Source organism: Myxocyprinus asiaticus, chromosome 27 (assembly GCF_019703515.2).
Source record: "Myxocyprinus asiaticus isolate MX2 ecotype Aquarium Trade chromosome 27, UBuf_Myxa_2, whole genome shotgun sequence".
NCBI lineage: Eukaryota > Metazoa > Chordata > Actinopteri > Cypriniformes > Catostomidae > Myxocyprinus > Myxocyprinus asiaticus.
The window spans coordinates 28,993,425-29,010,125 of NC_059370.1; the positions used below are offsets into that span (position 1 = coordinate 28,993,425).

The 16,701-nt window shown below is 38.8% G+C and overlaps 1 long non-coding RNA gene across 1 annotated transcript; it reads right to left on the reverse strand.

The window, feature by feature from the left end:
* Nucleotides 1-361: 361 nt before the first annotated feature.
* On the reverse strand, nucleotides 362-12,413 carry LOC127418281 (uncharacterized). Its single transcript, XR_007893402.1, has 7 exons — nucleotides 12,134-12,413; nucleotides 6,573-6,729; nucleotides 3,263-3,405; nucleotides 2,874-3,087; nucleotides 2,411-2,557; nucleotides 2,096-2,189; nucleotides 362-497 (listed from the first exon to the last, which is right to left on the reverse strand). It is a non-coding gene; the product is annotated as an uncharacterized LOC127418281 (long non-coding RNA).
* Between the last annotated feature and the right edge of the window lie 4,288 nt (nucleotides 12,414-16,701).

Below are 16,701 nucleotides of genomic sequence, written 5' to 3' on the forward strand. Positions count from 1 at the left end.
TATTGACTTCTGCCTTGAATAACCTTGTAACATTACACAGTGGAAGAGGCTTGGTGTTTCTGGAGTGTGCTTATTCGTGGTTAAATGATGGTCACTTTTAGGCCATCACTTTCAGATTGACAGTAAATCCCTGTTGAACCTGGAACATTCTTTTGTGAGCACTCTTCAGAGTTATGACACAATTCAGGTAACTGGGAAAGTCTGGAGCAGAGCGTGGCCAGACCGGCCTCCACATTTCCTCCATCCTCCCGTACTTACTCATTCTCTCACTACGTTTTTTTTTTTTTTTTTAAAGCACAGCACTGAGACTGATGGTCTCAAACCTGTGTGCTCAGCTGCCGTGCCCTGTCGCTTCGTGTTCTTGTGCTTCTCAGCAGTAAGCTGTGATGGTTCACTATCTGCTGTGGATGCTGTTGAGCTGTGCAGGCAGCAGCTGTCTGTCTTCTATCTCCTCAAGAGCAGTCTCAAGTTTCTGGATCAGCACATGCTTCTTAAACCTGAAAGAGTGAAAGAGACAGCTTTAGCAACTTTTCCAAGACAATTGTCTTTGACAATTGCACAACATTTCTCTACTTCTTCTAATGGTATTGGTGAATACAAATAAAGAAATGTAATAGATTGTAGGTACACTTTAAAAGATTATTTCTTAATCAGTATTTCTGTGCTATTTTCCTGTAAAAATATCTATGCATCCTTAGAGGTAGACCGATATATCAGTTTTACCAATAAATTGGTGCTGTTAGTTGCTTTTATGAACTATTGGTTATTCGCAATTTTTCTTCTTTTTTTTATTATTATTATTCCTATGTGTTCCTCTGGAGGAATCTACAATTAGAATGGCTTAGAACAGTTTGTGCAGCAAACTTCAGAGTGCTCTACTCTCTGTCATCTCACACACACACACACAAGAGCGCATGTGATGATCATGAGGAGGTGTTTTCAGCGTATGAGTGGCCGGCGCACACATTCATTTTTAAGTGCACATCACTTGCAGATTATATATTTATTCAATTGAATCACAGACTTTTGCAGTTTAATTATCACACTAGGACATATCGCAATTTTAATTTGATTAATTGTGCAATAAAACACTAATTTATTTCCAAATATGTAATATTCCGTGATATTCTGCTTTTTATAGCTAATGCTGTTTTTATGACTAGATTCCGTCCATGTTAACTGCATACTACATGTGGTAACCATGGTATAAGCAGACTCCAATCGTTGAATTATTGAAAATGAATTCACATCCCGAAGTACAAATGCTGAATCACCATGCTACCATCTCAGGTTGTGAATTTGTTTTCAAAAAAATCGGTGGTCTGACCGTCATTGTTGTCTAAAGTTATAATTCAAATGTTTTTTTGGTTAACAACAGCAATGTTGGAATGAAAATCTTATTTTGTACTGTATCAATACATAGACTATTTCTTCTGAGAAAAGCTGAGATGACAGCAGATGAGCAGTGAAAGTATGTGTCAGGGACTTTTTCATGACAGTTAACCACTGACGTTGTTTCACAATGCACAACCACCTGCAGTGACAAATCGAGATGAATGTGTGTATTTGACTCCTATTCCGAGTCTCGATCATTACCATGTTTTTGTACATGTAACAAAAACCTTGTTAGCAACACAGTCAAACAGTTCTATTATATTAAAATATTTTCCAGGACAAATAATAATTTGCGTGGGAACCCTGTTCTTGTTTTACGATAAATCTAACAAAATGTTGCTAAATTTATGGTTTAAACAAGGTAAAACAATTTGCCAATGAGGTAAAACTTAATTCAAGACATTTTCGCTGAAAACAAGTTTTATGATCTCACACTGTTTTGCTTAAGCATATGTATCTTTTTTATAGGATGTTTTGATATTTTACTGGAAAACAAGAAAAAAATACAGAAAAAAAAAAAAGTTGAGTGGTGTGCATATCACCATTTAAGTGCTTTTGATGGAAGACTAACCTACATTTGTGGTGTCAACTCACCACAAATTTACAAATGTCAGATGCATGATTGTGTGTTCAAAGATCACATGCTGACGTCCTCTGAGAGAGGATCATGAAAGGGATGTTGAGTGAAGAGAGCTCTTACCTGGCTTCCTTTTTGATGGCATGATGAATAAAGTATCTCTGCACTGATGCAGGTCCCTTTACCTACTCCAGTAACCTGAATATAGTCTCATAATCTACACAAAGAATATGCAACAGATTTGAACTTTATTAATTGCCATAATGTATGCCCTCTTTCAAAGCACAAGTGCACTCAATTTAAACCAAGACAATACAGAAATGAATGGGTTGAAGTAATAATTTGGTATTATAATTAATCTGTACTGTAATTATAATGAGACACTCAAGGAGGGTCTTTCATCCAAATAGTTCTCCAGTCCTATTCTCTCTTCCTCACCGTCTGGTGCCCCATCCTCTTCCCTCTTGTCCGGGGGTGCAGGTCCTTCTACTCCATCTACTACTCCGGGCCACCCATCTCCAGGCTCCCCACCCGGCACTTGCTCTCCATTACTTTCTGTGGCCACTACACTGTTCCCCTCAATTCCTGTAGGGGAAACATATGATGAGATACTACTGCTTAAAATCATTGTCCCTTTTTTTTTTTTTTTACGAAATTCAATAAAGAATGGAAAACAGCTATTTTAACCAGATAACCCGACACCACTTACATGCAATGTGATGAGGTCATGTCACAATATTTATCATGGAATAATACCTAGTGCTTAAATTTCTATTTTTAATTGTTTTAATTGTTTTAATTGAATACAGTGTATATTGTGCAGTATTCAGTATGCAGAAAGCTAGAATTCCATTCCGAACGAAGCCCAAGATTCAGTAGGCCTTGGTTTAGAGGACTTTACCTTTGTGGAGTGGGATGGGTTTAATGATTCCTTGCTGACTCTGTGTACCTAAAGGGCCCTTGCCCAGTACATGATTGGTTATTATTGGAGGTGTTTGGGGCTGGCATGCTCCTCTGCCTCTTCAGGGCAGTGCCCGAGATTGGATCACCTGTGTTCCCCCGCTTCTTATTTTGTGGGCCTGTTACAAACTCATCTGCTTCATCTATCATCATTCCTTGTTGTTGAACAATAAGAAAAATACAAATATTTTAGGCACTTTCTAACTGATGATGTGTTGCCACGGTAAAACTCAGTAAGTAATACTGTGACCTCCTTCAAATGCTATTTATGTGTGAGAAACACTGCCTTTAATGGATATTTTATTAGCAATATGTTTGACATGCAGGCACCTTCTTGACCTGTTTGAATGGGTTGCCGAATGTGTACAGTCATTTGGGCTGATCCGGATCTATCTCATGCAGAGGTGATGGCATCATCTTCAGATACTCCTGATAATTTCCCATCTGCCCCACTGGAATACTGTGCAAGGAGTCTATGGAATCATGGAGCATATTTCAACATTAAACTAATGTCCATTGATGCAAATAATGGTACAGTATTTTAATGGTTTCTATTATTGATATGGTAAAAGTATATAGCCAGTAGGGATGGGAATCATTAGGAATTTCACAAGTTCACTGGTTCATATAGTCCTAGATCGCATTAAGTTAAACTGATTTGGTGCACTGTCATAACAGAGGGGCTTGAGCACAGAACTAAGGCAAGAAATAAAAAGACAATTTTGAAATAACTGGTATAGGCGTTATGAAATATAAAGGTGGAGATGTGGGGGTAGAGGGATGCCGGAAGAAACGTCACCAGAGCGAGGGAAGCAGACTGTGGCATGGGAGGCATGGTCATGTATCGGTCTGCGGGAGAGGGAGAGCGGTAAGAGATAATTATGAGTCAGATGACGAGCCTATGATGGAATGTCATTACAGTGATGGCAGAGGGAGACCTAAAAGGCACACCAGAGCGTCAGAGAGGAGATAGAGAGTGACCTGAAAGCATAACGGACAGTGCGTCTGAGAGTGTGCAAGGTTTATTTCCTTCATGTTTGTAACAACGGTTACCGTCGTTAGTGTGAAACTACTGCAAATTAAAAAACCTGACCTTGGACCTGCTTCGTTATCTCCTGGCACCTCCATTGCCCTGAATTAAGAACCTTTTCACACAGATGCTTATATAACCTTGGGATATGATTGGCAGGCCTAGATGGACAAGCTCCTCCCAAACTTACCTCTGGAACTTCATTTATTAATTCTAGTTCTGATTCCACTTAATGATTCTGGTTCCTTTAATGGCTCTTTTAGCGATTCTTTTAATAACTTTGAAGAAAAAAAGAATGGATAATTTTGGAAAACAATTCTTATTGCATTCAGTCCCTCAGAAGCCTGTTGTGAAATTAGTATGAGGAGCCGTGTAGGCCATAATTGTTGAAAAGCCTCTTACAAACACTAGTGAAATAAATACATTGATATAAATATCAGTGAAATTTATTTATATGTATTATTGAAAAGCTTCTTGCATGCGCTACTGAAATTAATATATTGAAACAAACGCAAGTAAATTCATTCATATGCATTATTGAAAAGCTTCATGTAAACACTAGTGATTGTCTCTCAATCACCTTTGAAATCTCTTTCAAACAGATAGATGAAAATGTCTAGCATTAATTACTGTAGTGCTCATACCAATCTAACAAGATGTTCAGATCATATTGTCACAATGTCTCACATCCTCTCAATAAGTTCTGTAAGAGCCAGTTTCACGTGTTGATGAGAGACTATTTCACTGGAAAAGAAAGCCATGTCCTTGCTTCCTGTTGAATCTGTGCATGTGGTGCTGGGGGTCAGGTATTAGCTGATTATCAGCTCCCTGTTAGCACCTTCTGGGATACCCTAACACCCTTGCAATCACCCAGCACACCATGGCAACCACCTCATGACCACCTAGCAATACCCTAGCGACCACCCAGAACCCCCTAGCAACTGCCTAGTAACTTCCTAGCGACCAAACCAACACCCTAGTAACCACCTAGCTACCACCCAGAACACCCTAACAACCCCCTACTGACCACACATAACACCCTAGCATCCAACTAGCAACGTCCTAGTGACCACCCAGAACACTATAGCAAGTACAGTACACTGCCCCAGGTCAAAAGAGCCCACCCCCATGTCTCTGCGAAGTTCTGTGGTTGATAGGAGTGCTAGGGTGTTGCTAAGTGAATGCTAGGCAGTTGCTCGGATGTTCTGGGTGGTTGCTAGGGCATTGCTAGACAGTTGCTAGGGCATTGTAAACAGTTTTGAGGGTGTTCTGGGTGGTTGCCAGGGCAGTTCTAGGTAGTTGCTAGGGTGTTATGGGTGGTCACTAGTGCATTGCTTGGTTGTTGCAAAGGTGCTCTGTGTGGTCATTAGGAGGTTGCTAGGCAGTTGCTACAGTGTTCTGGGTGGTTGCTAGGGTGTTTTGGGTGATTGCTAGGGTATAATGGTAGCCCAGCAGGGCTAACGTGGAGCAGTTAATCAGCAAACTTCGACCCCCTGCACATTAAACAGGAACTGAGGACACGGCTTCCTTTTCCAGTGAAATCGTCTTTCATCAACATATGAAACTGGCTCTTACAGAACTTATCGAGAGGACGTGAGACATTGTGACAATATCATCTGAACATCTTGTTAGATCGTTATGAGAACTACAGTAGTTAATGAAAGACATTTTCATCTGTCTGTTTGAAAGAGATTTCAAAGGTGATTAAGAGACAATTTAACAAGTGTACATGAGAAAAATTTAAATAATGATTGTAAGACACTTTCAGCTACAAATGTGTAAATTTAGTTTAGGTAATGTAAGTCCACAGAATCAGTTTTGAATATGAATATTAGAGTCCAACCTATATGGGATTTTTGAGACCAATACCGATTTTAGAGGGGGAAAATTGGTGGCCGATATAGTTCATTTTTGAGCTGGAGTGAAAACAGACCTTTTCTATGTGGATTGTTCACAGACTTTGCACTGATATGACTATGCAAAGGTACTCAGAAGGCTGTTTTCTTCCACAAATATTTTTTATCAAAGAATATTTGACTATTATTATACATTGTCAATCAATTCTAGAAATGAACACTGAGAAAATAAAGAATAAATAAAAATACAATAAATAGCTAAATAAACATCAGTACTGTATGTTCAGTATCAGTCAATGGCTGACCATTTAAATAAAGAATAAATTCAAATAAAATAAATAGCTAAATAAACAGTTTTGGTGAATACATGTTTACACATTAGCTTCCACTCAGCTGACAAGCTATGAAGGTAGTTACATGGTTAGCTAGTTAGCTATAAGCTCGTTGTCACGGAGAGCAAAAGATGGACTTTATTTACTTTCCAGCATTGTGTCTCACCAACTAGGTAACAACGTAGCGTGAAATCAACACTCACCAGACACAATCCACCACCGCACCATTGTCTGCTGAGCTGCAAAAAGATGCTGTGACAAACTATAGCTGGCTAACATAGCAAACAGATGTGATAAACATGAGTGACATGGTTGTCAGGGACAGGGTTAACGTTATATTAGTTATACTGAAAAGGGAAAATGATGGGGTCATTGTTTAATAATTTTCCAGTATGTATTTCACAAACTAGTTAACAACTTACCGTGAAGACACCACTTAACTCCACACTGTCTGCAGAACCACCGTCAGCTCAGAGTCAGCTCTGTAAACAGTGGAGTCGGAGCGCGCTCTTCTTCTTCTTTTGGTTTGATTGGCGGTTGGCAAACCAGCTTGAAGGTTCATTACTGCCACCTACCGGACTGGAGTGTGGAACAGTAGATTAGCAGAAAAAGAGAGAAAAAACAAAACAAAACAAAACAAAAAAAAAAAATTCTGTCTATTAGCCCTGTTTCCTTAAGATACTCAATTAGGTAACTGTATATTCCCCATGATGCCTCTGCCAGGAGGTTTCCTATAATGACATTTAGCTTAGATTTTTTTACTGATATTAGTTCTTTCCTTTCCTCCTCATATCCCCTACATTCCAATAGCATATGCTGAACAGAATCAGGGTGACCACAGTGTACACGTCTACCAGTTGGGTGTTTACCTATTTTATGAAGTGTCTGATTAAGTCCAGTATGTCCAATCCTGAGACGGGTTATGACTGCCTCTTCCCTTCGGTTCCTGCCCAGCCTCCTTCCCATACCAACATGATTCTGTATATTATAGAGATGTCTGCCTGTATTGTTTATGTCCCAGTACTTTTGCCATATTTTCCCCACTTGACTCTTTATAATTGTTTTGCCCTCAGCTGTACTCAGTGGAATTGTCATGTTACCTGTTTGCAATTTGAGTGATTGCCTGGCTAGTTTGTCAACAACCTCATTTCCTTCTACTCCTACATGAGCAGGAACCCAAGCAAAGCAAACTGTCAGACCCTTATTGTGTAGTTTGTATATTAAATGATGAATTTCAAATAGAAGATCTTGTCTCCATGATTTCATGGATCTAATGCTTGTGAGTGCTGCCCAACTATCAGATGCAATTAGAGCATTATTAATGTTGTTTTCTTCTAACCAATGCAAAGCTATTAAAATAGCTACAAGCTCAACAGCATATACTGATAGATGATCTGTAGTTCTTTTAATAGCTACCTCGTACTGTGGGATGAAAACTGCCGCTCCTCTACGTCCAGTCTCTGGGTCTTTTGAGCCATCTGTAAATAATATCAGCTTATCTACAAAGTGCTGTTCAATGTAATTTTGTGCTACCCTCCCAGCAGGTACCTGTTTGGATTTACTCCTCAGCTGTTGCTGTATATTTAAATCTATTGATGGCATCACAAATAACCAGGAAGGAATAACTGAGGATGGAAATGTCGGACTGTACTGAATGTTACACAAACCTTCGTTTTCTGCTTTTATATTTCCTATCCATCCAAAGCTTCTAAAATTGGTTTTATTATGCTCCCAACAGTCCTCCAGGATGTTCTTTGTAGGGTGTGAGCTATTATGTCCCTTCAGATTAATCCAGTATGCCAGCATAGTTTTCACTCTTCTTATCCGTAATGGCATTTCCCCCATTTCAACTTGTATAGCAGCTACTGGAGATGTTTTAAATGCTCCACTGCATATTCTTAGTCCTTGTGCCTGCTCCATATCCAGCGTATTAAAGTGACTTTCTGCTGCTGACAAATAGTCTATACATCCATAGTCTAATGTAGCTCTCATAATGGCCTGGTATATATTCAACAATGATGCTCTGGTTGCTCCTCAGTCTTGTCCTGACAGGCACCTTAATAGATTAGTGACCTTTTTACACTTGTCCTTTACTTTATCAATGTGGTGCTTCCAGGTCAGCTTTTCATCTAACAATACCCCGAGAATCAATACCCCCGATCACATTGACCTGTTCAAGTGTTTGACCATAAAATTTAAAGGATACTGCCTTATCACTTGCATCTTTGCTATAGATAACTTAAAAGCCCATTTATTTGCCCACTGTTCCACCCTCTCAATTGCAGTCTGCATTTTCTTCTCTATATATTTTAGATTCCGCCCCCTTATCCATAAAGCCCCGTCATCTGCATACAGCGATTTCCCTATACCTTTATCAACTTGCTCAAAAATATCATTAATCATGATGTTAAACAGCACTGGACTGCAAACACTGCCCTGTGGGGTTCCATTCTCTACTTGATATACTTTTGAGTATTCCGTACCTACCCTTACCTCTATTGTCCTGCCAAACAAGAAGTCCAGCACCCAGTTATATAACCTGCCACCCACACCTAACTTACTTAATTTGATAAGCAGTCCTTCCTTCCACAACATATCGTATGCTTTTTCTACATCGAAAAAGACTGCTACCACTATTTCGTTATTTGTTTGGGCTTTCCTAATTTCAGTCTCTAAGCTTAGGATAGGGTCCATTGTATTCCTACCTTTGCGAAAACCACTTTAAAAAGGAGAGAAAAGGTCTCTACTCTCTAGAAAATATGTTATTCTCTCAGTTACCATTCTCTCCATAGTTTTCCCTAATTGTGATGTAAAAGTGCTATTGGTCTGTAGTTTGAGGGGTCTGATGGGTCTTTCCCAGGTTTCAAAATTGGCACTATGATTGACTGTTTCCATGCCACTGGAATTTCCCCTGTGTCCCAAACTTCATTAAACAACTTTAATACTGCAAGGAGTGCGCTGTCTTCCATATGCGCTAACATACTGTAACAAATGTCATCTTTTCCTGGTGATGACTGGTGATGACTGTATTTAAAATGGCCCTTTTTAATTCAAACAAACAAAAAGGTAAGTCTAAGCTTTCTCTTGATGTAGTTTTCCTTACATTTACACCTGGATTCTGTGCTAGAGTATTGTCCCTACACTGCCTAGCTCTTACTGATACATTTTCTGAACTGTGAATTTTCACTAATGTTTCTGCCAAAAGCTCTGCTTTTTCTATATTACTTATAGCTAATATGTTGCTACTTAGCAACACTGGTATTGTATTGTTTCTCTTAATCCCACTCATTCTTCTGATCATTCCCCATATGTCCGACAGCTGTCTCTCTCTCCCTATCCTATTACAATATTGCCTCCAGAATGCACGTTTAGTTGTTCTTATAGTCTTCCGAACTACTGCCTGTGATCTTTTGTACTGAATTAATGTTTCTAAAGAATGATGTTTCTTTAACTGTCTAAATGCCCTGTTCCTTCTTTTTACAGCTTGCCTACAAATTTCATCCCACCATGGTACACTCTTTTTACCTCTGTTCCCTGATACCTTTGGTATTGTTTCCTCTGCTGACTGTATAATGACTGCAACCAATTTTTTATTGAATTCATTTCCATTTGACATACAGTTGTGCTCAAAAGTTTGCATACCCTGGCAGAAATTGTGAAATTTTGGCATTGATTTTGAAAATATGACTGATCATGTCTTTTATTTAAGGATAGTGATCATATGAAGCCATTTATCATCACATAGTTGTTTGGCTCCTTTTTAAATCATAATGATAACAGAAATCACCCAAATGGCCCTGATCAAAAGTTTACATACCCTTGAATGTTTGGCCTTGTTACAGACACACAAGGTGACACACACACAAACTTTTGATCAGGGCCATTTGGGTGATTTCTGTTACCATTATGATTTAAAAAGGAGCCAAACAACTATGTGATAATAAATGGCCTCATATGATCACTATCCTTAAATAAAAGACAGTTCCTATTTTCAAAATCAGTGCCAAAAGTTCACAATTTCTGCCAGGGTATGCAAACTTTTGAGCACAACTGTATCTTCTCTAAGTAAATGTTCACATCTGTCCTTACTCAGTGCTTGAAAGGTTTCCCAATTGGCTTTGTCTAATTTCCATCTTGATATCTTTATCTCCTCTTTTTGTTGTACTTCTATTCCAACCTTGATTCTTATAGGATAATGATCGCTGCCCATTGGAGACTTACTAAACACCTCCCATGTTGTAACACCCGCAAGTTCATTTGATACTAATGTTAAGTCCATTGCACTTTCTGTATTTTGAATACTGTTTTACCTAGTACCTCTCTAGTTTAATTTAATAGCCTTTCCTTGTTGATTACTGTCCTTGCAAAGAATCAATAGTGATCCATTACGCAAAACTCTTGCACTCTTAACCTCATCCATCAGTTTGTTTATTGCTTTAGTTAGCTGAATTGGGTTCCACTCATCAAATGAGGCACCTTCTTGAACCAGTTTAATGATTACTTTGTATTCATCATTTCGTTCTCCTGTTACTACTATGTTTTGCTCATTATCAGTTTCTTCCAAATGAGAACTTGCATTTTGCTGCCTTTGTTTTTAACGCTTTCGTCTATCGTTAATTTTCTGTACATTATTCCACCCTTCATCATTCCCGCCACCTACTTCCATTCCTCCTAGCTCACTTCCTGATCTGTCACTTCCCTCTACCATCTCCTGTCCATTCACAGCCCTGCTGTTTGCCAATTGTCACTGTCCTCACCGTCCACCCAAAAACCCGCACCCGGAGCGCGCTCTGCTGGACAAACTACGTTATGACACCAGTGACCGATAAATCGGTTGGACAATACTAAACACCCACAGTTTCTTCCTACTCTTTCATGACATCTTTCATTATAAAACTGTGTTGTATATGTGTATCATGTTGTATATGTGTTGATCCCTTCCCCGATTTCCTAGGTTGCCTATTAAAGCCTGTAGACTGATTTTCATGCAAAGGGAGCGGGCCGCTTTTGCCGGGAAAATCCAAAGGATGTGACGTTTATGCGCGCTCCTGACAGCCTTGCCTCAGTGCTTCTCTTCGGCTATTCAACAGCGACAACAGTCTGCAACACTAGGTAACGTTATTTTAGAGATGGAATCCAGCAACCATCCGGCTCCCAGCACAACACCGACTACTACACAAACCGAGTAAGCCAAAACACACACACACAAAAAAACATTTATCTACTGAATCCCATCTGGCTAAGCGGGAACATGATCATGGTCGAGTGAAAAGTAGAGTGAACATCGGCAGGGTGTTTGATTCCTGGAGGGACCTTTGTTTGGTTTTGGGGATCAAAACCGACCCTGAATTGGCATTCTTCTTATTAGACAGGTAAGCTTACATAACTGCAAAGCATGTGAAATATACTGCCATAAGGATTGATCTGTGTAATTTTAGCTAACTTGATTTTGCCTGCTAATGCTGACGAATTGCAAGCTACCTTGCTTCATAACTTTCAAATAATTTCAATGATCTTCTCTTGATACTAAAAGTCAGGTATACAGGATAAATACGCTGGTTTCTTGATCGTATTACAACATATGACGTACAAAACATACAATAGTGCAACATAACAGTGCAGTGCAACAGTAAACTGTCTGGTATAGTTCGGTAGTATGTAGCTGTATGTGTGTATCAGTATGCTATGTTAGCTGATAAGTAGTTTTAGTTTAGTCTCAAAGTTTGTAGTAAAACAATCAGAACTGTGTAATTTTAATTATGCTACCTCATCTGTCAGCATGATGACAGTGAATCACGTTCAGTCTCTTTGTACGTTACGTTATTGTTTTGGCCGATGCCCGCTCGCTCACATCCCTGTGGAGCACAAGCATGAGCAACAGGTAGCTGGCTGCAGTTCACTTAACGGCCACAAGTGTCATTAATAACAAGTGTTTCTGAATATTACATACTGCACCCTTAAAATAGTAAAAAAGGTGTCTCACCTGCCAGCACATGTGAGGAGATTTCCTTTCCAAAATGAACTGCATTAGTGGTGATGGCTCCAGCTCGTATTTGTCAAAAGGCAGCTTGTCGATAACCATAGGCTCACAGTCGACGCAGGAAAACTGCACTACAGGATGGGCTGAACGAGGAGGCTAAAGACAAAAAAGAAAGACATAATACAGTTAGATGGCCGATTCATCCAGTAATCACAGCACCAGTGGGTAATGACCCATGCATTGCAGACGCATGACAGCACAATCTTTGCAGTGTATACTAACCAGTGTATTTCTGCTCAGACATCTAAGGCAAATGGAAAATAGTGAGGAAAGAGCCAGCAAACCTTGATAATGAATGATGCAGCATCCACACCGCTAGGTGTCAGTGTAAGTTCAAGATGACACAAACAAAAAGTTACTGAGTTCACCTTTAACACCTGTAATTGTAGCAAGTAGCAGTAAACTGTGAGTGAAAACAAGATGCATTCTCTCTATCCATACTGCAGGGGTCAGCACTCAATTACTCACCCCAGCTCTCAGAATGGCATACTTTCATACTTCTCTTACTATTTCTGCAATACATATATATGACACAAATAGTAAGAGTAGTATAGAAGTATGCAATTCTGATCTCAGTCCTTGTCACCCGTTTTAGGTAATCCAGCATACTCATTGTTGTAGGAAGGACTTTATAGACAAAAGCAATGTGTGCACATACAGTCTCTGTATTTGAAATGAAAAAATTCTGAATTATAAATAATCAGATACTATGTTTCTCTGTTTGATTTTGCTTAAAAATACATCAATCAAAATAAATAAAGGTGACAACTGTCTTCTGTTATGAAATACTGTTTCATGGAAAAAAAAAAAAAACTGAAATTGGCTATGTAATCCCTGTATTTTACTCATTGCATTACTCCTCCAGAGTTAAGAAGATGCCCTGTTACTGCTGATGAAAGCATCTCCACGGGCAGCATCAGATTTGCGGTGTGTGTGTGTGTGTGTGTGTGTGTGTGTGTGTGTGTGTGTGTGTGTGTGTGTGTGTGTGTGTGTGTGTGTGTGGCTTTAAAAAGGATTTGGAAACTTAAGTCACGCCTAAAATTGTATAACAAAATAGCATTTATTTTAAAGAAAGATAACTCCAAGTATACTTTTCAAGCAAATAATTTAACAAAAAGACATTTGTTAATTTTTAAATAAATAAAAAGCATATACTGTTTAGATGAAGACAAAATAATACTTGGACACTTTCTGGTTGTCAAACATTGTAAAACATGTCGATAGTTAATGTGATGTGTACTACACCTGTTTGAACTTGAGGGGATCTGACTTCAATCATCCACTAAAAATCACCATGAAACCAGTAAAATACAATTGCAATAGTGAGGTTCATTCTGAACAAAGTTCTAGCATAATTTGCTCGCAGAAGCCCCTTTGGTTTGAAATTTTGTTATCTAATGCAAGGAAATTCTGAAAGTGTCTTCCATTCACATGTGTTTTTTTCTTTCTTTCATGGGGTTTGTCATTGAAGAACAAAGCAGGCAGGGAATTGTTAGGAGGGGTTTGAGTGTACATCTCTATCCATGTATGGAACGAAAAACGGAAACCCGCCAAGCAGTAACTCTTCTAACTGGCACTCAGTAATTCAAGAGACAGAGTAATTCTATTTTTTCTTCCCTGTCCATCTTTCTTTCCCTCCGCATTAACAATTTATTGGCTCTGAAGAAGTGTGACTGCAATCAGACTCTCCTTTAATCACAGGATTGCCCAGCGAGGCAGAAGAAGATGGGAGAGTATAAGGAATGTGAATGTAGACTGAAAAGCCTGGAAAAAAGGATAATACCCTAATTGCAGCTTTAACAGAAGAAATGTCGGCTCAACCCCTTCTTTAAAGAAAGAGAATCAAAAGGGCATCCAACAGAAAAAAGAACAAATATCCAAATCCACATATGGGTGAATTTTGCAAAAACATGTCCATGTCACATTTCAACCCAAAATTAAAAGAAAAACAGAACATAGGAAATTATATTTAATATAAAGAAAATGAAGCTTACACTGAAAACCCTAATATGTTGACTTCTAAATTGATTAAGCAAACTCCTCAATTGAATTTAATAATGGCATCTGGCTGGGCGATAGGACGATGTTATCATATATTGATGATGTCTTACAAAGATCCCGATGCCGATTGCGAAGAGATGATGATAGACAATATTGTGAAATGGCAAAACCATGGATCTGGGAAGTCGCCAAATATATTAAACAGTGGCCAGGGTGTGAAACTAGCACCTGCCACCCACCAAATGCGACGAGGTTGATTCCAGTTCGCAAGTCGTCCAAATGTATTTCATGCACGGGTAATTTTGCTCATCTACCCACAACAGGCCGGTGAATTGTATCGGAGTGACACATGACAAGAAATGCTGTTAGTCATAAAGACGTGCATATTTTTAAGAACAGACAAAAGCAAAGCTGTCAATGTTCGTGTCTGATTCGCTGTTTGTTCAGAGGCGTGCAACACGAGCCTGTCATGTGGAACAAATGCATGTAAAGAGTTTTCTCTCTTTTTTCTCTGTTTCATTCGGCTGAAAACTGTTTGCAAGAATAATGTCGTCTATGAGAATTCTGAAAATTATCTCCAATCATCTCAGGAGGTGCTGTTAGTTTAGTTTGCGTTATTTCCACTCGGTTGGCATGCATTGTGAACGCAACTCTGCAGGTTCAGTAATATATATATATATCTTTGTATTAAATAAACAAAGACGAAAGTGATTAAATCATAAAGTAATACAAGACACGTTCAGCTTGAACCTAAAAAAAAAAAATTTATTTATTTAGGCAGCAATAACTGTATTATCAAAATGCAATACAAACACAAATTCAATAAGAACACACATTTGGCAGCATTAATTTGGGAACACAAGGGAATTTATTAGGCTTGTTTATTTTGATTATTATTGTCTTTACATTTATAATTGTCTTTAGTTCTTAAATTGTAGGCTATTAGTAATTTTCCGTCTGTGTTGATGGATGCTTGCATGATGGCAAATGGAGCCGTTGGAGAAGGTAAATGTTTGGATTTGGGGAGGTGGTTAAACAAGATTTTTTGATCACTTCATTATTTTATTGCTTTTTTCGTTTAGTTTAAAGTGCAATTTGAATTGAGAATGCCTTTTGTTTATGTTTTTCATGTTTCAATAAATTAATTACATTTTTAAAGCAAAATCAATAAAGCAATAAAATTAACCAACCCTCGGCAGGGGGGGTTGACGATGTAATAGGATATCGTGATATTTTTTAAGGCAATTATCGCAAAAAAATATTTTACATGCCCAGCCCTAATGGCGTCTCTAAAACGTGTGTATCTAAGTTAACTTATCTTCGTGTTCATATTTCTCCCCATAAATTGCATAGGCCTACTGTACTTCAGTTGCACATGCACAAGGTGAACTGAAATATGGTTAATAGGGTCCAATTTTACCAAAGGGGACACAGATTTCCCTAATGTTTAAATCACACAAAAAAATCTATTTGCAACAAAGCAACATAAATAATCCTACAAGAGCTCAAACCTCTATTGTTTCATAAGAACAACTATTTAAATGTCCCCATAAGTTCCCTTTGACCTTGAATTAAATAATTCAAGCACAAGGCAATGAGGGTATTCCCCATAGCCTCAGTTTTGTACTCAATGGTTTGAGTTATTAACACTTAAAATCTAACGTCTATGGATTTTTAAGAAAAATAAGTTCAAGCAACTTACTGTAGTTATTTGAGTTATGAGCCCAAAACTTGTGAGTAATGTTTAATAAGACAACTTGATTTTTTCCAGTAATGACAACATTAGGCTTTACAGTGAACTTTTAGGACTATAGACCTGTTTCATGTGACATCACTGTATGACCACACACCATGTTTGTGACCAATATTCCATATATCTTCATTGTGAGATGAATGAATGAACATTACATTTATATAGCGCTTTTCTGACACTACACTCAAAGCACTTTACACAGTGAACAGGGGACTCTCCTCAACCACCACCAGTGTGCAGCATCCACCTGGATGATGCAACAGCAGCCATAGTGCACCAGTACGCTCACCACACCCCAGCTCTTGGTGGAGAGGAGAGTTAGAGCCAATTAATGGATAGGGATTATCAGGAAGCCATGATTGATAAGGGCCAATGGGGAGAATTTGGCCAGGACACCAGAGTTACATCCCTACTCTTTACAAGAAGTGCTCTAGGATTTGTAATGACCTCAGTTTAAGGTCTCATCTGAAGGATGGTGCCTTTTTACAGTATAGTGTTCCCATCACTATATTGGGGCATTAGGACCTTCAGTCTGCAGGGTGAGCACTCCCTGCTGGACTCCCTAATACCCCTCTTCCAACCTTACTTTTCACAGGAGGTCTCCCATTCAGGTACCGACCAGGCTCAGCCCTGCTTAGCTTCAGTAGGCAACCAGTCTTGAGCTACAGGGTGATATGGCTGCTGGTAGATGCAATACAAACCTTCTTGAGGAGTTAAAAGAAGCTCCTACATTCATACAGATGGGATCATCACAGAC